This window comes from Polypterus senegalus, chromosome 1 (genome assembly GCF_016835505.1).
Source record: "Polypterus senegalus isolate Bchr_013 chromosome 1, ASM1683550v1, whole genome shotgun sequence".
Classification (NCBI taxonomy): domain Eukaryota; kingdom Metazoa; phylum Chordata; class Cladistia; order Polypteriformes; family Polypteridae; genus Polypterus; species Polypterus senegalus.
In genome coordinates this window covers 313994310-314017920 of record NC_053154.1, presented here as the reverse complement: position 1 = coordinate 314017920, position 23611 = coordinate 313994310, and positions in this window count along the sequence as shown.

Below are 23611 nucleotides of genomic sequence, written 5' to 3'. Positions count from 1 at the left end.
TGTTTTTTTTTTTAAGATTTGTTCCTCTGAATTTCTTCATCGTTCCTCTGAGTTGCTTAATTTCTTTCCTTAAATGGCACCCAAATGGAAATTAAATATGAAATGAGAGAGCCAACAGAAGACCAACTAAGTCAGGGCCTCAAACTCCCACCAGTTGCTTCATAAGGCGGAGATTTTTGTTGTTAACTAAACTTGTTCATTAACTCCATATCTTGTTGCTGATCTCATTATGAAATAGCAGACACGTCCGAAATTGTGGATTTTCTCTTTTCTAAGAGTACTGTTAAAATGTTTTGTGGATCTGAGCAAATGAACATCCCTGAGACCTTCATCTTTCTTTACTTTCAGATCTTGTATGATGGACACAGTTTGCTGGTCAGGTTTTGGCTCATTTTGTATCTCATTATTGCTAATTAAGGAGAAAGAAACAATTAAGGTGTTCGAGTCTTCAAGAGCGAGTCAAATAAAATGAATTCAAAAGAAGTTAATTAGTAGCAAATACAAGTCACTAATTAAGAAAGGGGTTAGAATAAAAACCTGCAGCCACTACGGCCCTCCAGGACCAGAGTTGGGGACCCACATGTAGACGGAAACGTCTTGTTGATTGAGAAAGATCAGAGGTGAATGACTAGACCGGTGCAGAAAGGGTACGGTATTTCAGATAACCACTCTGTACGATGGGAGTGCAAAAACAGAAAATGAAAATGCAATCTCTCTCTCTTTAGCCATTTTGTTTCCAAAGTTTGCGCACAAGAATGCTGCAAAAATTATAATGAAAATGAAATAATTCCATTTGCGGTTTCATTTGCAAAAGAGTACGCGCAAGACTGCTGCAAAAATTAAAAATAAAAGGAAATAACCCCAATTTGCGATTTCATTATCAGCCTGAACAGCAATGAAGCTGCAAAAATAAAGAGTAAAATGCATTTCCGCTTTGCATTTTCATTTTTGCGTTCTCAACATGTTAATAGCATGGGGCAATGTACTTCAATTTCCCACAATTCTTTGTGCGTCATTGCTGTAGAGCCACTTTGATCTTTGATCACTTCAACTGTATTTAATTCAATGGATTTTCATTTTTCACCCCCTGTACTGTAAGCAACTCTATACAATCGCACAGGCTTTGATAACTAACCAACCAACCATTGTCTAACCCGCTGAATCCGAATAGGGTCACAGGGGTCCCCTGGAGCCAATCCCAGCCAACACAGGGCACAAGGCAGGAACCAATCCTGGGCAGGGTGCCAACCCACCGCAGGACACACACAAACACACCAACACACCAAGCGGCCAATTTAGAATCACCAATCCACCTAACCTGCATGTTTTTGGAATGTGGGAGGAAACCGGAGCGACCGGAGGAAACCCACGCAGACACGGGAGAACATGCAAACTCCACGCAGGGAGGACCCGGGAAGCGAACCCGGGTCTCCTAACTGCAAGGCGGCAGCGCTACCACTGCGCCACCATGTCGCCCGCTTTGATAACTAGTGTGGCAAAAGGCAAGCAGTCCTCTTAAGGATAGCGAGTCACCTCAAAGAGCCATTTAAAGAGCAGCTTCATGTTCATAAAACCAGTTTGAGATGATGTGAGCCTTGGCGTGTTACCCTGATGGACGAAGCCATCAGAAGATGACGGTCATAAAGTGGTAGCCATGGTCAGCAAGGACACTCAAATAGGCTGTGGCATTTAAACAGTTGGTACAAAGGGGCCCAAAGTGTGCCAAGAAAATATCCCCCACAGGATTAGACCACCAGCACCAGCAGTCTGAACCGTTGGATCCCTGCTTTCATGTTGTTGACCCGGCCTTCCGAAAGTCACAGCAGAAATCGAGACTCGTCAGACCAGGTGACGTCATCCAGTCTTCTGTTGTCCAATTTTGGTGAGCCCTCAGTTGCCTGTTCTGACCTGACAGAAGTGGCACCCGGTGTGGACTCCTGCTGCTGTAGCCCACAGGCCTCAAGGTTTGACGTGTTGTGTGTGTGACGCTATAGCCTCACCGTGACACTGATACATTATAGTTCGGATAGATACGGGGCAAGACTCTCAATATGTTTTACGTATGAACCACAATGAACAATATATCAGCAAGTTTACCACGGAAAAAAAAAAACAATATATATATATATATATATTTTTATTTCTTTTATAAGATTTTTGGTCTTACCATCAAATTGTTTTATTAGTTTCTTTTCCAGATGTTTCACCGTATGTTTCAGGTGCAAGTCTCACGCATAACATACCATTTTTACCGACTGATTTTTTAAAGGTGGCACTGACGCTAAACGCAGTCACGGGTGCCTGGGAAGATCAAATAACAGCTATAGGGGGAGTGCAAGTTGTATTAGTAGTGTACGTGTACCGTTATGTTTAAGTTTGTATATTAGTAACCTCGAGGTTGGGTATAAATGTTTTGTTGTTTATTGTTTTATTATGTATATGTTGTTGTCGGATATTTTGATTTATCCTTGCAGTGTACGATTTCCCCGGCAGGACTTAAATGGTATCTCCCTATGATTAGGTAAGCTGATCCTGGCAATGAACAAAGCTCTATAAGTACTGTTGTGGCCGCAAGAGGGGGAAAAAAGGATCGCTTGGAGAGAATTAAGAGGGGTTAGGTAGTGCGAGCCACGCCAGCCTAAGAGGTGCCTGGTGGCTGAGCTGTTGGTTGCTGCAAAGGAGTGTGTTAGGCTCCTGAGGACCAAACAAAATGTCTCCTAAGATTTTTATTTTTTGGAGAAGTTGTACTTGTGACCTGGGCAGAAACAGAGTCTAGTTTTGTATTATTTTAAGGCTGCTGAAACCCTTGCATGGACTGGAATAGTTTATATATACAGTAATCCCTCCTCGATCGCGGGGGTTGCGTTCCAGAACCCCCCGCGATAGATGAAAATCCGCGAAGTAGAAACCATATGTTTGTATGGTTATTTTTATATATTCTAAGCCCTTATAAACTCTCCCACCCTGTTAACATTATTAGAGCCCTCTAGACATGAAATAACACCCTTAAGTCAAAAGTTTAAACTGTGCTCAATGACAAGACAGAGATGACAGTTCTTTCTCACAATTAAAAGAATGCAAACATATCTTCTCTTCAAAGGAGTGCCAGCATCAGGAGCAGAGAATGTCAGAGAGAGAGAGAGAAAAGCAAACAATCAAAAAATCAATACGTGCTTTTAAGTATGCTGAAGCACCGCGATAAAGCGGCATTTTATAGAGGAGCGTCCGTATCCTCTGTGCAAACAGCCCCTCCGTCAGGCAGAGAGAATGAGAGAGACAGAGAAAAGCAAACAATCAAGCACCGCACGGGAAGCGCATCGTATATAATTGAGGAGTTTCATTTAATATGTAATACGTGCTCTGATTGGGTAGCTTCTAAGCCATCTGCCAATAGCGTCCCTTGTATGAAATCAACTTGGCAAACCAACTGAGGAAGCATGTAGCATAAATTAAACGACCCGTTGTCCGCAGAAATCCACGAACCAGCGAAAAATCCGTGATATATATTTAGATGTGCTTACATTTAAAATCCGCGATGGAGTGAAGCCGAAAGTCGGCCTTGATATAGCGAGGGATCACTGTATTGTGGAACGAGCCCTGGACACAGACAGATGGACCGCGTTTTATCATCCAGCACACATATATTTATTAACCCTACTATTTACAAAGAGTGCACAACCCAGTGCCTCCAGCACCGATCCCCCAAAGTCCAGGCTTCTCTCTCCAGGGCCTCTCTTCAGGTCGCCTCCACTCCACTCTCTCCAGACTCCCGTCCACTTCCACCCGACTCCAGCCCTCGAATGAAGGGAGGCGGCCCCTTATATACTAGCCCGGATGGGCTCCAGTTGCTCCCCTATGTGATGGAAGTGCCGGCTGCACACCCAGAAGCCCTCTGGGTGTCCCCAGTCTTCTTCCCCCCAGCACTTCCTGGTGTGGCGGAAGTGCTAAGGTCCAGGGCTCTCCAGGCACTAGGGCACCCCCTGGCGGTGACCACGGGCCCCTACAGGGTTGAGCTTTCAAGCTCTGCACCCGTGGTCCCCAGTGCAACCAGGGTGGTCTGGAGGAGGCGCAAGCCCTCCTCCGGTCCTCCTGGGCGTCCTGGCTGGGTACCACCCCTAACCATGTGCCACAATATCTATTAAATTTCTATTTTTTTCATCCTTTTTTTTTCTTCATAATTTGATTCAATATTATTTATATGTTTTTGTTTTTTTTCATCAACAACTGTTTTTTTTTTTTTTACTACACTATCGTGGAATAATAAAATGACCTTTTGTTTTGAACATCTGCCTCTCTCATGCCTCTCTTATTACCCCCTCAGTCCTGGTCAGTCCCAAACTACCAGCAGGCCATCTACTTTAGTAGACGGCTTGTGACGGTGTGTTCAGAGATGCTCTTCTGCACACCTTGGTTATAATGAGTGCTTATTTGAGTTAACTTTCTATCAGCTCAGACCAGCCTGGCCATTCTCCTCTGACCGCTGGCATTAACGAGGCATTTGTGCCCACAGAACTGCCACTCGCTGGATGTTTTTCCCTTTCCTGACCTAACAGAGTGGCTGGTGAGTGTACCTGTTTGCAATTTTTTTGAGTTGTATTGTTGTTATGAAGAAATGTGGAAGAACAACTTTCATAATTCCAAGTACAAAGTGACAATGAACTTGACTTGACTTGCTTGACTAGCCACTCATTTCCAGACAATTAGCAGGGTGGTCTTCAGGTCTTATTGAGAAGATCACCAGAATCCAATAGTCGGAAGTCCCAGGCATCCATGTTCTAAGTTTTCTTAATGCAAATCAGAGTCCGTGCTCAAAATTCAAAAAAAAAAAAGAAATCAGCCTGTGATGGGGGTGCCAGCCCCCTAAGGGCACAAACCCACATCAGTCCTGAGAAATTGAGACCTCATTAATTGCAAGGATATGTCGGCTTCCACTCTCATTAGCAATTTAAAGGAAAGGGCATTCGTCAAGTCAAGCTGGATTTACCTGCCTTCTTATTTTATTTTTCTTTTCTTTTATTAACCAGTAAAGGCTACGACTCAATTTACTGTGGCATCGATTACAGGGACCCAGGGGGCATTCACTTAAATTGACGAATAAGCAGCTGAATGGAAAAGGAGCTGCAAGGTGGTCAAGAAGCCTGTTATCCATCACCTTCAGTGGGCTCCGGTAAACAAAATTTAAAGAAAGGTGCTGGAGGAGGACCCTGGTGGAGGATTCTTTACTGTTTTTCTTTGTCACTAATAATGTGAAACTTATTAATGCCCGGCAATTTTCGGAGAACAAATCGGGTGTGATTGCTGTAATAGGAAATGCAGAAAAAAAGGGTCTTTTAGTTAGTGAGGTGAAACTTTCAACCCCTGACATATGCAAATTGTGCCAGTTTGCAAATGGCTTAAGAAAAACTGACAGAAGGCAGAAATGGAGAATAGAGTGGAATTAACCATTTCACCTCCAATGAACACACTTTATATAGCGCCTTTCCACCGTAATCACCAACTAGGGCACTTTACATGTTTGATACAAGTGTTTCTATATTGCTTGCTTCTATAACAGATGAAGTGACCGCCCCTACCCTCCCTTAAGGTAACAGTGAATGACATTAAGCAGTTCAGCACCTTGGCCACTAGGGGGCTACACCACCCAGCTGGATCATGACTGTGGTGGGCCACCTAGGCAGTCTGCTTGTCATCCAGGTTCAGCATGAGGAGAGCTTAATGATTTCTTATTTCAGTTCTGTAGAGAAAAGCCAAGCAAAATGACACCTTTTATTGGCTAACTAAAAAGATTACAATATGCAAGCTTTCGAGGCAACTCAGGCCCCTTCTTCAGGCAAGATGTACAACCTAGTACTACAGACTTATTTCAGTTCTGTAAATCTAGTTGGGGGTTTGTGACATGGTAGGAGCGTGGTGTGAGGTCTTCAGAATGCTGCACACACCAGGCCAGGACCCTAACCGGGCCCACCCCGACTCGTCCAATCAAAAAACACACATGCCCAAAATGGGGATCTGACTTTAAATGTTCAAAATGCTGTACTAATGAGTCAAAAATTCACAAAAATGACTCACAAGGGAGAGGAAAACTGTAAACCTCTGGCTTGTTTCGATAACTCAAAACAAGAATCTTTATAAATACAGATTATCCATCCATCCATCCATTTTCTAACCCGCTGAATCCGAATACAGGGTCACGGGGGTCTGCTGGAGCCAATCCCAGCCAACACAGGGCACAAGGCAGGAACCAATCCTGGGCAGGGTGCCAACCCACCGCAGGACACACACAAACACACCCACACACACTAGGGCCAATTTAGAATCGCCAATCCACCTAACCTGCATGTCTTTGGACTGTGGGAGGAAACCGGAGCACCCGGAGAAAACCCACGCAGACATGAAGGAGAACATGCAAACTCCACGCAGGAGTACAGATTATTTAAAGTTAAAAAAAAAAGAATAAAACTAGCAAAAGGCAATAAAGGAAGGTTAAAGGGTACAACTAAAAGGCAATCTGATACAAACAATTCCAAATCCCATTATCCAAAGCACAGGAACTATAAAAGGAACGAAAAATCCACAAATGCAGAAAGAAGAGATGAAATGCAATGCTTACAAGACTGCAATGCAAACTCAGTGATCCACTGTTGACTCAAAATAAAGACAGAGGGAGGAGCCAGCAGCTGTGACATCAGGATGGCCCCACCTCTTAGGGCTCCACCCATAAAACACAAGGAACATCAGAACATTTAAAGACACAACACATAATCAGTAAATAAACATAACACTATTGACTTAGTTAGAGGAAGAACTAAAATTAACAAAACAAAAAAAAAAAATCAAAAATATGTATCAACTTCGGCTGAGCAATAACAAAAGTGAATCAATCAGCCAACCTTTATTTTATATATTGATTTTCCATACTGAACATCAGCCGAGTGGAGTTTACAGGTGGAGTACAATTGTTTTGCTCTTTCTGTAGTTGTTACCCAAATAGGTGCAATGTCTCCCCACAATGTAACAGTGAAGAAGATTAACCAGTTCAACACCTTGGCCACTAGGGGGCTACACCGCCCAGCTGGATCACGAGTGTGATGGGCCATCTATGCAGTCTGCTTACCGTCCAGGTGCAGTATGAGGAGAGCTTAAGGATTTCTTATTTTACACAGTTGTTGCATACTGGGGGCTGGAGACATGGCGGGAGGGTGATGTGAGGAATTCAAAATGTTGCACACACCAGGCCAGGACCCTAACCAGCCTGTCCAGATAAGGCTCACCAGTCCAAAACACACATGTCCAACATGGGGTTTGACTTTAAAAGTTCAAAAAACTTTACTGTCTCAAAAATTCACGAAAATGACTCACAAGGGACAGGAAAACTGTAAACCTCTGGCTTGTTTCGACAACTCAAAACAAGAACATTTCTAAATACAGAAATGTTTCTAAAGTTCAAGAAAGGACTAAAACTGGCAAAAGGCAATAAAGGAAGGTTAAAGGGTACAACTAAAAGGCAACCTGATACAAAAAATCCAAATCCCATAATCCAATGCAAACAAACTAAAAAAGGGAGCGAAAAATCCACAAAAGCAGAAAGAAGAGATTAAATGCAATGCTTAGAAGACTGCAACACAAATAATAATAATAATAATAATAATAATAATAATTCTTTGCATTTATATAGCGCGTTTCTCATTACTCAAAGTGCTCAGCAATTGCAGGTTTAGGGCCTTGCTCAGCAGCCCAAAAGAGCAGAGTCCCTATTGACATTTATGGGATTCGAACCGGCAACCTTCCGATTGCTCAAAATATAGGCCAAGGGAGGAGCCAGCAGTGGTGACATCAGGGTGGCCCCACCCTCTAGGGCTCCACCCACAAAACACAAGGAACATCAGAACATTTAAAGAGACAACACAATAATCAACAAATAAACATAACACTATTGACATAGAAACAGGAAGAACTAAAATTAACAAAACCAAAAAAAAAACCAAGAATATGCATCAACCGCGGCTGAGCAATAACAAAAGTGAATCAATCAGCTGATTGTTATTTTATATCCTGATTTTCCATACTGAACAGTAGCCGAGGGCACTTTACAGGTGGAGTACAATTGTTTTTCTATTTCTGTAGTCGTTTCCCGAACAGGTGCAACGTCCCCCACAATGTAACAGTGAAGAAGATTAACCAGTTCAGCACCTTGGCCACTAGGGGGCTACACCGCCCAGCTGGATCACGAGCGTGAAGGGTCGTCTATGCAGTCGGCTTATCGTCCAGGTGCAGCATGAGGAGAGCTTAAGGATTTCTTATTTTACACAGTTCTGTTAATCTAGTTGTTGCATACTGGGGGTTTGTGACATAGTGGGAGAGTGGAGTGAGGTCTTCAAAATGCTCCACACACCAGGCCAGAACCCTAACCAGGCTCACCCCAACTCTTCCAGGCCAAAACACACAGGTCCAAAATGGGGATCTGACTTTAAATGTTCAAAATGCTGTGCTAATGTCTCAGTAAACTTTTATTCAGCACAAGTTTGTTAATCGTGAATCAACCTGTCAATCTTTATTTTATATAGCGCCTTTCCGTAATGAACATCAGCGAGTGCACTTTACAGGCAGAGTGCATTTCTTGCTGTGTTTCTGTAGTTGAAATGACCCCAGACGAACAAAAAAAAAAAAAAAAAATAGACAAGTAAGGGAGGAGTTAACACTTAGGCCACTAGGAGGCCACAATACCACAGCTGGCTCCCAAGTGTTAATGGTCAACCTATGCCAGTAGTTCTCAAACTGTGGGGCGGGCCCCACTAAGGGGGGCCGAAGTAACAAAAAGAGGGTGCGAAGATGTGAAAAAAGAAAACAAGAATCAAAAATATGAAAAATACATCTATTGAAACCAAAACAAATTAACTTAAACTTCATTCTGACACTAGAAAAGTAAATACAGAGTTAGATAAATGTCAATAAAAGTTAAGTAGGTATAATAAAATATGCATCTATGATATATCACTAATTAAAAAAGAACAAATTGGTATTAGTGGGCTCCTTTCAAAAAAAACGTTAGGCGGGCGCAATTAAAACTGTTATGAAAACTCGGGTCGCAAATGCTTAAAGCTTGAGAAACGCTGCCTTACGCAGTTCATACAGCCCAGACACAATTCATATTTTACAAATTATTGTGAACCAACCAGCCCACCTTTATTTTATTTAGCGACTATCAATTGTGAACATCAATGTAGTACACTTTACTGGTACAATTGTTCTGCTATTTCAGTAGCTGCTCACCTAAAAGCTGTAAAGTTTTGCACAAGGTAAAAGTGAAGGAAATGAACCAGTTTGACACATTTCGGCCACTAGGGGGCTACACTACTTCAGCAGGCTCACAAGTCTTAAGGTCCGCCTAAACAGTTCCTATAGCCAAGGAGCAGCATGGAGGGAGCTCAATGAATTCTTATTTTTACACACTATGGTGAATCAACTCTTTGTTTTATATATAGTGCCTTTCCATCATGAGTATCAACCTAATGTACTTTACAGATAGAGTCCAATTCTTTTGCTATTTCTGTAGCTGCTTGCTTAATACTTGAAATGCAAGGTAACAGTGAGGGAGCGGGGTAAACCAATTCAGCTTTGGCCACCAGGGGGCAACACTACCTCAGCCGTCTCACACGTGTGACATTCTGCCTACCACCCAGGTGCAGTGAGGGGAGAGCTTAATGAATTCTTATTTTGCACAAAATGGTGAACTATCCAGCCCACCTTTATCTTTTATAGCGCATTTCAATTGTGAACATCAGCCTAGGGCTCTTGTATCAGTATTGTACAGCTGGTTTGCTATTTCTGCAGTTGTTTGCCTAATAGTTGAAATGCCCACAAGGGACAAGTGAAAGAGAAAGAACCAGTTGAACACTTTGGCCACCAGGGGGCAGCACTACTTTAGCTGGATCACAAGTGTGATGGTCTACCTGTGCAGTTGTTACAGTCCAGGAGCCGTACAGGAAGAGCTTAATGAATTCTTATTTTACACAATACAGTATGGTAAACCAATCAGCCCACCTTTATTTTTTATAGCGCCTTTCAATTGTGAACATCAGCCTAGGGCACTTGTTCCAGTACTGTACAGCTGCTTGCCTAATTGTTGAAATGCCCAAAAGGGACAAGTAAAGGAGACACCACCAGCTGAACACCTTGGCCACCAGGGGGCAATACTTGAAATGCAAGGTAACAGTGAGAGAGGAAGATAAACAATTTCAATGCCATGACCACCAGGGGGCAACACTACTTTAGCTGGCTGTGCAGTTGTTACAGTCCAGGAGCCGTACAGGGAGAGCTTAATGATTTCTTATTTTACACAATATGGTAAACCACCCAGCCCACCCTTATTTTATATAGCGACTTTTCATCATGAACACCACCCTGGTTCACCTTACAGAGAGAGCACAACTGTTTCTGCTATTTCTGTACTTGCTTGCTTAATTCTTGAATTGCAAGGTAACAGTGATGGAGGAGATCAAGCAGTTCAACACCTTGGCCACCAGTGGGTTACACTACCTCGGCTGGCTTGCAAGTGTGACGTGCTGCAGTGTGAGGAGAGCTTAATGAATTCCTATTTTGCACAATATGGTTAACCAAGCAGCCCACCTTTATTTTTTATAGCGCCTTTCAATGGTGAACATCAGTCTAGGGCACTTGTTCCAGTACTGTACAGCCGGTTTGCTATTTCTGCAGTTGCTCGCCTAAAGTTGAGATGCCCAAAAGGTACAAGTCAGGGAGAAACAACCAGTTGAACACCTTGGCCACTAGGGGGCCTCCTTTGGTCCATGTCTACCAGGTAAGACGACTCACCCACTCACTTATCACAAGAGGCAACAAAGTGCTCCTCCAAGTTTGGTTTCTCCCCCTGTCGATGTCATCTTTCTCTGCCATCTTCACACATGCTAAGGTTGTGTTAATGAGATGGTGTCATCGTGACGGAGCGAGTGTGACCGAATGCAGCTGTGTGGGCGAATGCGGCTCTTGAAGTCCACTGACGTTTCCCTCGGCTCAGACCCAGGCCTGTTCGTGCAGGGTGCTATAAAACACAATACGACTGGCTCTGTTTTCAATGAGAGCGATTTGAGTTCAGCTGCTCTCACCTGCCTGCAAGTCCAACCACCTTCTCCATCAGAACTTTAGCCCAACCCCCTGCTTCTTCCCGTCACCTCCCATCACTCCTCCCCTCGTCCCTTTTCCCCACCCACTGACCCTCCTCTGCTCTCCGCTCGCCTCCACACCTCCTGCTTCTTGTCTCCTTCGGACCTCTCAACTCCTCATCACCCCAACGCTCCTCTAAACTGCCCTTTTCTTACTTCCCCCTCCTCACTTTGCATGTCTTCAGATCTCAGTCCATTTTTATTCTCCTAAACCAACCTCTCCATCTCTCTCTCTCTGTCTCGGTCCGCTGGCCTCCTTACCTCCCACCTTGGCACCCACCATCTCCTGCTCCCCTCTCCTTTCTACTCTTCTCCATCTTCCCAACTCTATTCTCTCTCCCCTTTCTCCTCCCTTCTGTCGCTCTTCTCTACTCTCCACCAATACTCCACACCCCCACTCCTCCTCCTCCTCCTCCTTACCCATCTTCCTCATCACTCCCTATCACCCTCCCTCCTCTCACCTCCTCCTTCTCCTGTACTACATGCACAGCTCTCTATCAGACCTTCATCTCCTCCATCCCTCTCCTCTTCTCCTTCATCTCCTTGACACCCCCTATCGACCCCACTGACCTCCTGCCTCCATCTTCTTCTTTCCTGCACTTCTCCTCCTCCCCTCACTCTCCTCTACTCACCCACTTATCTTCCTCTTACCTCCCCTTTACTCTCTCCTCCTCCTCCTTCAGATCCCCTGTATCAGCTCCCTGTTAACCCGTCTACATCCCTCTGCCCCGCAGCCCCACACATGCCCCCTTACTCTCTCCTAACCCCACCCACTTCCTACTTAATACCCTCCCCCCCTCCACTTTTAGCTATTAACCCTGACCTCCTCCCTCCCTTTCTACTGGACTTCTCCTCTAAATCCCCCACCACCCCACTTACCCCCCACCTTCTCCATCCCATCTCAGCTCTCTGTTGACCCCCCTCTCCCTCTCCTCTTTGTCTTCCTTTCTCTTGTCTCCCTTTACTCTCCTTGCCCTTTTACTCTCTCCACACCCACTTCCCCCCTGACTTTTTTCTTCATATTACCCCCATTTTCTACCTCTTTTCCTTCCTCCCCCCTTCCCCTCCTTTCATCTTCACTCACAGCCACAGCCACCCTTTGCTCTCTCCTCCCACCTCCCCAGGACGCAGCGTAAAGAGATTTCGCCTCTGATGCTGACGTCCGAGGTTCGATCCCTGCGAGGGGTGCAGTGGAGTGCGAGCCCAAATAAGAGCAAAACACGTGTGCCGTACTCTTTGCATTATTTGTGAATTTATGTGAATTTCCCCTTGGGATTAATAAAGTATCTATCTATCTATCTATCTATCTATCTATCTATCTATCTATCTATCTATCTATCTATCTATCTATCTATCCATTTGACAGTAAACTATTTAACCATTCTATGATCTGCTTCTCGCAACTGAGAGGGCACCATGGCAGATGTTTGCCGACTTGCAGACCAACCACAAGCGTTACCTGGTAGGTAACCACCCATACAATCAGGTCGGGACTCAGACTATGGATGCTATGAATATATATATATATATTGGCGCAGGTGGCTGGGTGTCGTCAGCAATCAGCCACCAACTTAAGGAGCCGACACCCTGCAATCAGGGCTGGAGTCGGGTGAGGAGGAGGATGAGGTCGAGGCAGAGGAGGCAAGGAGAGGCCCGAGTGTTGTGTGTCGAAAGAAAGTGGCTATTGAGAGCCTAGACTTTGGGAGGTTTGGTGGCGGTGCACTTGACTTTTATGAAGATTTGTAAATAGTGTAAATAAACGTGTGGTGATGGCTAAATCGGTGTCCGCCTGTGTGTGTCCGGGAACCCCTCTCAGCCTGCATAATAATTGACTCTCCTTTCAACAAAAAAGATAACAGTGGTGTGTCTTTCATTTCCTAGGAACATCTGAGCACTGCAGTGTTTTCAGAACAAAGATTTTTAGTGCAGCAGTATTTAGTTGTATGGAATTAAATCAAATGTGAAAAACTGGCTGTGCACAAATGTGGGTCCCCTTGTCATTGTGCTGATTTGAATGCCTGTCACAGCTCAATGTTGATTACTTGGTTGGATGAGCTCGCTAATCCTTGAACTTCATAGACAGGAGTGTCCAATCATGAGTGGTCAAAGGTATTTAAGGTGGTCAATCGCAAGTTCTGCTTCATTCCCTTTAACTCTCCTCTGAAGAGTGACAGACAGCATGGGATCCTCAAAGCAACTCTCCAAAGATCTGAAAACAAAGATTGTTCAGTCTCCTGGTTTAGGTGAAGGCTACAAAAAGCCATCTCAGAGGTTTAAACTGTCAGTTTCAAGTGTAAGGAATGGAATCAGGAAATGGAAGGCCACAGGCACAGTTGCTGTTAAACCCAGCAGGTCTGGCAGGCCAGGAAAAACACAGGAGCGGCATATGAGCAGGATTGTGAGAATGGTTACAGACAACCCACAGATCACATCCAGAGACCTGCAAGAACATCTCGCTGCAGATGGTGTATCTGTACATCGTTCTACAATTCAGCACAATTTGTACAAAGAACATCTGTATGGCAGGGTGATGAGAAAGAAGCCCTTTCTGCACTCACAACACAAACAGAGTCGCTTGTTGTATGCCAATGCTCATTTAGACAAGTCAGATTCATTCTGGAACAAAGTGCTTTGAACTGATGAGACACAAATTGAGTTATTTGGTCAGAACAAAAAACACTTTGCATGGCGGACGTTGAACACAGCATTCCAAGAAATTACCTGCTACCTACTGTCAGATTTGGTGGAGGTTCCATCATGCTGTGTGGCTGGGTGGTTAGTTCAGGGACTGGGGCCTTGTTAAAGTCGAGGGTCGGATGAATTCAACCCAATATCAACAAATTCTTCAGGATAATGTTCAAGCATCAGTCACAAAGTTGAAGTCACGCAGGGGTTGGATATTCCAACAAGACAATGACCCAAAACACAGTTGGAAATCTACAAAGGCGTTCATGCAGAGGGAGAAGTACAATGTTCTGGAATGGCCGTCTCAGTCCACTGACTTGAATATCATGGAAAATCTATGGGATGATTTGAAGCAGGCTGTCCATCAAAATGAACTGAACTAGAGAGATTTTGTATGAAGAATGGTCAGAAATACCTCCATCCAGAATCCAGACACTCATCACAGGCTATAGGAGGACAGCATCAAGAGGCTGTTAAATGTCATCTCTCTGTTGGGGTGCTCAGATTTATCCACCTGTCTAATTTTGTTATGCTGCATATTGCATATTTTCAGTTAATCCAATAAACTTAATGTCACTGCTGAAATCATACGGTTTCCATAAGGCATCTCAGATATTAAAAGGAAGTTTCTACTTTGAAAGCTCAGCCAATGAGAAACAAAAATCCAAAGAATTAAGAGGGGTGCACAAAATTTTTCATATGATTGTATCTATAGAATAAATATAAATATACTATTATATTTTCATTTGAAACGTGAAGGCGTCTGAGAGTGTCATGTGACTGGGAAAAATTGCTTCGCAAAGGAAGATGACTGTAGAAAAGGGATGTAATTTGTAATTTGAGGTAAAAAAAAGTGTGGAAACTTTTTGAATGTCCCTTGTATATCCATCCATCCATTATCCAACTTACATACAGTATATCCTAACTACAGGGTCACGGGGATCTGCTGGATCCAATCCCAGCCAACACAGGGCGCAAGACAGGAAACAAACCGCGGGCAGGGCATCAGACCACCACAGGCCATGCACACACAAACCCACACACCAGGGATAATTTAGAATCGCCAATGTACCAAACTTGCATGTCTTTGGACTGTGGGAGGAAACCGGAGCGCCCGGAGGAAACCCACGCAGACACGGGGAGAACATGCAAACTCCATGCAGGGAGGACCCGGGAAGCCAACCCAGGTCTCCTAACAGCGAGGCAGCAGCGCTACCCACTGTGTCACCGTGCCACCTCTCCTTTGTGTGTGTGTGTGTATATATATATATATATATATATATATATATATATTTTTTTTTTTCTTTATCAGTTGAGAAACTCCCCCACATCCCTCGTCGAAGTGCGCCGGCAAGCCGCTTACATAACGCAACTCCTAATAAACTGCGCAGTCCTTCTTGATGTGTTAATAGCATTCAGCGTGCGGCAAATGTATTCTCGCAATTAAGCCATTTAGCTTTCCTGAACGCGACGATGTCAACAGGCGAAGCCGGCGGCGCTCACAGCAGGCCAGGTGAGGCACTCACAGCAGGCCAGGTGAGGCACTCAGAGGAGCCCGCGGTCGACCTGCCAGCCCACCGCGAATTCCCACTAATTGATTTTAAACTGCGCACGAACCTTAAGTGAAAAACGGAGCCTGCGTCGAGAACAAAAGGCAAACAAGAACTATAAAGGCATTTAGAATGGGAGTGAAAGGCGATATAATTAATAAAGGCTGTTTCAAGTAGGAAAAGAATGCTTATTAGATTACGCCCTTGGTATCGAGTATTCAGTGCAGCTTTATTCGTTACCTTTATAATTACACTCCTGATGATTTGTAATCCACCTAGTGCAAGACTTCACAGTGGAAGGCGCTATATGAAACACGTATTGAACACAGTGCTAATGTTGCTTATTTCCTTTGCTTATTGTGTGCACTGCTTTATTAAACCACCCTGTTAAGTTAAGACCCCAGGGATATGAGTGTAAAATGACAGGCGCTATATAACATAAAGGCTGACCAGGCTTCCAGCTCCGTTATGTGCCTATTCGATTCTTAACTTTCTTACCTATTTAATTCTTACCTGTACAATAAATCTGTAAAATATTTAGTGCGTGCCATTACCATGTAGTACACTATATACAATTTGAATACAATGACAGATTTTCTTTTCTCATTAATTATTTATGGATTCTGTACACTGGTTTACTTACACATGATGCAATTGTCCAAATTATATTTCCACATGCATCAATTCTCAATTTTATTTCAGTAGATTTCACAATGAAAGGCGCTATATGTTGAAAAGATTGAATTTTGTACTAGCTGCACTATGCTGCTATTGCTATTTGAGTCTTAACCTTATCCTTAGGCATTTCATGTTGTACTAAATTACAATTCAAATATTTTACCAGTAACTGGCATTGTAACCATGAAAGGCGCTATATAAAATAAAACTCAAATATAATGCTTGCTTTGCCAGTTTTCTTTTCCAGTTCCAGTAATTGCTATTCTCATACACTGCAGTCCTTAAACATGTAATGGGGTTCAAGCACTATAGTGAAAGGCGCTATATAACAAAAACTGACTCTAACGTTGGTCCCTTTCTGCTCGTTTGAATTTCAGTGTCCCAATACACACTCGAGCGTGTGATTTTTCCACTACACTTCCTGTGTTTGTTTATTAAAGTGTTTTATGTCCATAAACGTAGGAAGCTTTGAACCACAAACATTTCATGCTAAAATGGCAAAAATCTTCCCAAACCTTAATTGCGAGTTTTCATGTATTTATTTGATTTCTTTTCTGCTGTGCTACACAAGTGTGACTTGGAAAAGGTTAAGCCAATCAATTGATTCTGAAGTCATCCATTATGCATTAGCAGCTAACCCAGATCTGCAGACTTTGTGATTTAAGATTCATAAGCCTGATATTTGAAGGATATGCTTCATTAAGGACCATCCATCTGATGAAACGTGGCGAACGCATGCAGCAAGAAGGCTGCCATGAGTCTGAGTCACAAGCAGCAGGTTGTGTCCCATCTGTGTGACACACGAAGGGAGGAATACAGGAGATGTAAGGAATGACAGAGTGCCAACGGGAGTGTGACCTGCACACAGGGTGCCCGCATCCTTGGCATACATCATGGCAATGCGGCAACCTTCGGGCTTGTTTTGGCTGCAGCACACTATTCTGTTTGATAAGAACTGATCTACAGAAAGGAAAGGGCACAGGCGGGCAGTGCCATACACGAGCTGAGTGCCACCTGCTGAACTGGCTCAATCCATGGATGGCATTTGCACTTCTACGAGGGACGGTCAAAAAGTTTCCGCAATTTAAATTTTTGTTGGAAACAGTGAAGGCAGGAGGAGTCATTGGGTATTAAAAAGTTGATACGACGCTGGGGAAGCGAAGGTGACTACGTAGAAAAGTGATGTCATTTGTTTTTGAAACTCTTAATAAATAGAATCAAAAAAACTTTCCTCGTATTTTCATTTTTATGGGCTTATTGTTGTCATCAGTAGCGCCACTCCCTATACGCAGAGTACGCAGTCTGCGTAGGGCACCAACTCCCTGGGGGCACCATCCCAGCTGCTCAAAAAATCGTTTTTATATATTATAATAATAAATGAATATTAATAATATACATATACTGTACAAATAAACAAAAATATAAACTTATATGTTGCATTTTACGGTGAACGCAGAGTAGGCTAAGCCCACGTGATGACGCGTGCGCCCTCACCTCTGTTACGGCAGCCTATTTGGCCAAAAATGATAATAATTGAACAATATGCCTGGAAAGAGACATCAACAGTCCGGCGCCGAGAAACGAAAGAAAGAAAAAAGCCCAAGATGAAGCCCGTTGAACCACCTACAAGAGTTGTACCCAAATCTCTGCATTGCTCTGCGCACAGCAGTGACGCTCCCTGTAAGGGCTCATTTATACTTCACGCTCAGAACGCGTACGCGCCCGCATCATGGCTGCCACGCGTTCCCAGCGTTCATTTCACGCGTCCTCTGAGCAGGTCCTCAGAAATTAACGCGATGCGTGCGCGAGTTGCAGTACCAGCAAAAAGTCGGGGGGCGCAGTGTGCTAAAAGTCGGAACGTGACGTCAGAGTCTCTGTTTACTATCTACATGTGACAGCAAGCCTCTATGGAGATCCTTCGGGGATCGATGTGCGCGCTTTGCTGTTTGATGAATAGTTCAAAGTGTTGAAGTAAAATGCCGACATACAGATGCATTCGTGGTGCTTTTATATTCAAGCGTCGCATATTCCCGATCGTAATGACACGATACATTTTAAAAGTCTCATATACCATCTTTTGTGCCGTCTATTTTTATTTTTTTACTTTACCTGCTGTCAGGTCCAAGAAGCTCATAGCGATTAAAAACTGGGATGACGTTTACGATGGTCTGCTTTAATAATAAAGTAAACTACGAGGTTAAAGTGGACATTTCGAGATTAAAGCCGAAATTTCCACTTTAATCACAAAATACACGTTTTCACCGTGTCTTTTATTTTTTTCTCAGTGGCTCAAATACAGCGCTATACATTATGTTGCCGATGTGAAGTTGCAAAAAAAAATAGGCGGCACTGAAACTTTTAAAATGTATCGTGTCATTACGATCGGGAATATGCGACGCTTGAATATAAAGCACCACGAACGCATCTGTATGTCGGCAATTTGCTTCAGCAGCAATACACCGCCAAACAGAACAAATTAAATGTATGATATTCCAACTCTCTGCACATTTAGAATCTTTAGATTTATACTTGATATCACTTTCATGATGAAATGCATTAAAATGTTACATTTCACATATAATTTTGTTTAAATAATGAATACTGTTAATAAATACAAACATGGGGGAATAATTACACACATGGGGGTGTCACAGTGGCGGAGCGATAGCACTGCTGTCTCGCAGGGAGTTACATTGCTGGTATTTCCTGCTTGTATTCCACACTGTGCTCCGCTTTCCTTCCAAAGATATGCAGATTTGGGGATTTGGTGCCGCTAAAATGACGCTAGTGTATGTGTGTGCCTGTATTCACTTTGCGATGAGCTGAGGCCTCGTCAAGGGACTGTTTCTCACTCGTGCCCAATGCTTCCTGGAATGGACACATACATCCCTGGATTTATGGATTTGATCAATAAACATCTTTTTCAGAGATACTGCGGTAAGGTGTCATCAGAATTTAATAGGTGTTTTAGGCAATTCACAACACAGAGAAGCCGAACATGTTCTTACCGCGATAATATCTCGCACTGCCACCTGGTGGATTCCTCCAGATTTACGTAAAGTACGCGCGCAAGTATAAACACTACAACGCTTGCGTAGCAGGAGCGTCCGCTGCAGCATGCGTCGCGTCGCGTGAAGTATAAATGAGCCCTAAGTGTTGCCTCCGCTGAGCGAAGTTTTTCTAAAATGAAGCTCATCAAAACGTACTTGCGCTCATCTATGGCACAAGAGCGCATGAGTGGTCTGGCAATTGTCAGCATCAACTCTGAATTAGCAAAGGCTTTATCATATGAAGAGCTCATTTACGACTTTGCCTCAAGAAAAAGCAGAAGTGTGCCTTTGTAAATTTTGAACTTTGGAAAGCTCCAGCAGATGACAATGTTGATTTTATTATTGTTTGTTTTATTTATTATAAATGTTTTATTTAAAGTGTAATTTTAGTTTGTATTTTTTGCTGTAGAGCTACAATTGTAATTTATAAATGATACAATTTATTTATGTATTTACTTTTATTTGAATAAAGTTCTATTTTGGCCCCTATAGTAGGTGTTTTTTTATTATTTTATTTTTACTTCCGTAATATTTGGGGGAGGGGGCACAAAAGTACATTTCTGCTTAGGGCACCCATTTGGCCAGCAGCGGCCCTGGTTGTCATGTGTGCAGCGTGAAGTCAAATACTTTACTGCAGGCATGTCAAACACGCGGCTGCAGCCCGCAATAGAAATCTGTGCGGCCCGCATGACAGATCCTAGTTAGCACTGAACTTGTACAAAATGATTACTATTGTTTGCGATTGAATCATTCTGCATCTTTGGCGTTACTTATTGACTTTTCTTACTTCTTCCTTCCTTCTGGACCGGAAACGTCATCTGCTAGTATAGCCACGAGCCTTGACCAAAGTTAATGAGCTGCAACGTCACAACTGAAGTACTAGGCTGCAGCAGGGGCGACCTTAGGCATGTGCAAAGTGTGCACCTGTACAGGGACGCCAACTCCCAGGGGCCGCCACGCCAATATATAGGCCTATCTATATATATAATTCACTAAGGCAAGACAACGATGGAAAGCACGCCGGAAGGGGCGTGGCTTCACTAAGCCTCCGACAAGTGAGACACCTATGGCGCACGCAGGAAGGAGCCACGCCCACCAACTCCAAGACCATTGGATACGACGACAACTCGCAGAGCCACGCCCACCAACTTCGGACGCGGCGACACAGAAAACCGGCGTCATTTATATTCCTCTGTTGTAGAGGTCACATGCAGCTCCGACCCACGTTGACTGTTAATAGAGGCATGTTTCTCGCAGAGGTGAATCGCCATATGCGGCGTGTAAAACGGTTTGCGAGGGTATGCCATGGGATCCTTAAAACGTTCCTTTACAACTGAGGTTAAAACACAATGAAGTGAGCAGTCTTTAAAAACGAGTTTTGGTTACACGCATACGACGCGTGCACCATAGCAAACTGTTTTACACGCTACATACAGCAATTTGCATCCTCGACTAACATGCGTCTTCTTAGATACTCCTGCTCTTTGTACACACCGTGGTCGGGTGTCTTGGTGGATTATATATAGAAAGGCAGCCAAAACCGCACAGAGCAATGAAAAGTCTACGTGAGTCACAGGTGCATCTGGACTGTACAAAGACGACAACGACTCGAGTGACGAGTTGAAGGTGGGCACATCAGCAGGCAGTGTATACTGAGCGAGAAACCAGCAGACTAGCATGGCGGAGGCGGAGTGGATGTCCTTCTTCTCTCCTCCCGTTCCACCCTGGCGCCGCCGGACGATTGTGTGTTGGTTCGTTCCGTGCATTGGTTAAAACCCAATGAAGGAAGCAGTCTTTAAAAACCAATAAGCCCTGTGCCTCTGTTTCATTACCGTCTCACCTGCTTCACCAGTGCAGGCTCCGCAACAGGCGATCCGGCGGCGTCATTCCCATGACCCACCGGGCAGCCAACCGGGTAACCAGTCTTTGGGTTAAGGGGGGAGTATGGTTACAAAGCTGAAACTTAAAGGAATTGATGGAAGGGCACCACCAGGTGTGGAGCCTTTCGCTTCATTTGACTCAACACAGGAAACCTCACCCGGCTCGGACACGCACAGGATTGACAGATTGACAGCTCTTTCTCGATTCTGTGGGTGGTGGTGGTGCATGGCAGTTCTTAGTTGGTGGAGCGATTTGGATGCTTATTTCCGAAAAAGAACGAGACTCCCGCCTGCTAAATAGTTACACGACCCAACAGCGGTCGGCGTCCAAATTCTTAGAGGGACAAGTGGCTTTCAGCCACGTGAGATTGAGCATTAACAGGTCTGTGATGCACTTGTATGTCGGTACTACGCGCTACACTGAATGGATCAGCGTGTGTCTACCGGCGAGGAGGCCGTTGAACCCCATCCGTGATGGAGACCGTGGCTTCCAATTGTTCCCCACGAGCGAAATTCCCGATGCGTGCGGGTCATACGCTCACACTGATTACGTCCCTGCCCTTTGTAAAGCCCCCCATGGTCGGGTGACTTGGTGGATTATATATATAAAAAAAAGCAGCCGGAACCGTAAAGAACAATGAAAAATCAACGTGGAAACTGACTGAGGCGGTGTTTGGAAAATTAACAGTCAACGTGACTCACAGGTGCGTGTGGACTGTACACAGGCAGCGACTCAGGTAGGGAGTTGGGGGCGGGCACATAAGCGGGCAGTGCGTACTGAGCGGCGCCATTCAACCCGTCCTTCGCTTTGGAAGGAGAAGCGGCGGTGCTCCTCCGGTTTTTAGTCACGGACAATTGTATGTTGGTTCGTAGCGTGCATTGTTGCAATGTTACTTTTCTTGGTGGTTTATTAAATTACGGATTTTTCAAATGTTAATTTTTTCCTCTGTGCTTAAAAATCATTTAAAAAGCGGCCTGATTATGCGGCGTGGCTAGTTGAATATAAAACAGAAAGAGAAAATAACAACTATAGCTGACGGCAATGTGGCCGAAAAACATTGTGTTTCTTGTTAATTAGTACGCTGTATTTACTAATGTCGCCCGAGTCGGAGTAGTAAGCTATATGTAGCATTATAACGTTCTGCCGTAATGAGAATATCATGGGCCGTCACTTGGTTTTCAAGTTACGGACACGCGCATATAGAAGCGTGCCATGAGCATGAGGCGGCTATGCAGTGTCCGCAACGGACGTGGCCATCCGCCGTGCATAAGATGCCATATTGACATTGGCGGACGAAGAGGCCACCGATTCTTTCTCTGCCCAGGGCCGTCACTGCACAGGCTATACTACTGGCGGGGCTGCTGAGACCGGCCACTGGGCAGAACTGACCATCACGAGTAGTAATAGCCCGCATATTTTCACATTTTCTTTGCTTTAGTTTTATGTCATTTTGTGCTAGTATTGTAACAAACAGTGCATACTACAGCTGAAGATCTGAAGTGGACGCGAGAAGTTGGTGTGTTGTTTATTAACATATTTTTGTGATTTTGAGTTTGTAAAATTAGTGTAGGTCAGGTGGCTTTTTTGCATATCGGCATATTTTACAATATAAACTTTGAAGTAAACTTAGTAAAGTAAAATTTGATTTTTGAAGGATTTATTTTCCAACTTGAATTACTGAACAGTGAATTCAGTGAGCGTTTTTTGTGATTTCAGTTCACACGAACAGGACTTTGCGCTGTTCTCTTATTGGCGCTTTTCCACTGCATAGTACGGCACGACACGGTTCAGTTCAGCTCACTTTTTGGGGCGTTTTCCACTGGGAACAGTACCAGGTACCTGGTCCTTTTTTTAGTACCACCTCAGCCGAGGTTCCAAGCGCGCCGAACCGTTACCAAAACGTGACGTGTAAACTGCTGGTCACTGATTGGCCAGAGAAAATCGTCATTACTGCGTCACTGGCTATTCTTTTCTTTAAAGGTACACACACGCGGAAGTTTGTGTTACGTCTCTCCATCGCTGGACGCAGTTTGTTGCATAAGTGGATGAATGTTTCTTCAGACATTCGAAAGTTCTCCAGCCACTGAGTGTTTGTAAAACCGGGAACAATCACATCCCACCACTCTGAAGCACGGTTAAATGTCCAAACAGATGGTCTGTTGCGGCGACTTTTTTGCAAAATGTGGAAGATCTGTAATATACAGAATCAGCATTTTAATGTTACACTGGCAGTTAAGTTCATTTTATGCTTTGCAACAGTGATAAAAGTTAGCTAGTGATGTGCTTTTTTTAGATGCTTACCCTTGCGTCGTCGAGCTAAAGTGTTGTCGTTGTCTGCGTGTTGTTGTAAAAGTTCCACGGTGTCACGGCAGTAGAGGCGCAACTCTAACGACACGTGAATAATCCCGCCCACTCTAAAGCGGTACTAAACTGCAGTCGAAACGCAAACCGAGCCGAACTGAGCCGAACCAAGGTGAGCTGTACTGAATCGTGCTGTGCCGTACTCTGCAGTGGAAAAGCGCCTTTACAACGTCAAGAACACGCCTGAGAATATCCAAATGGAGTTGATTGAACTGCAGTCAGATTCTAT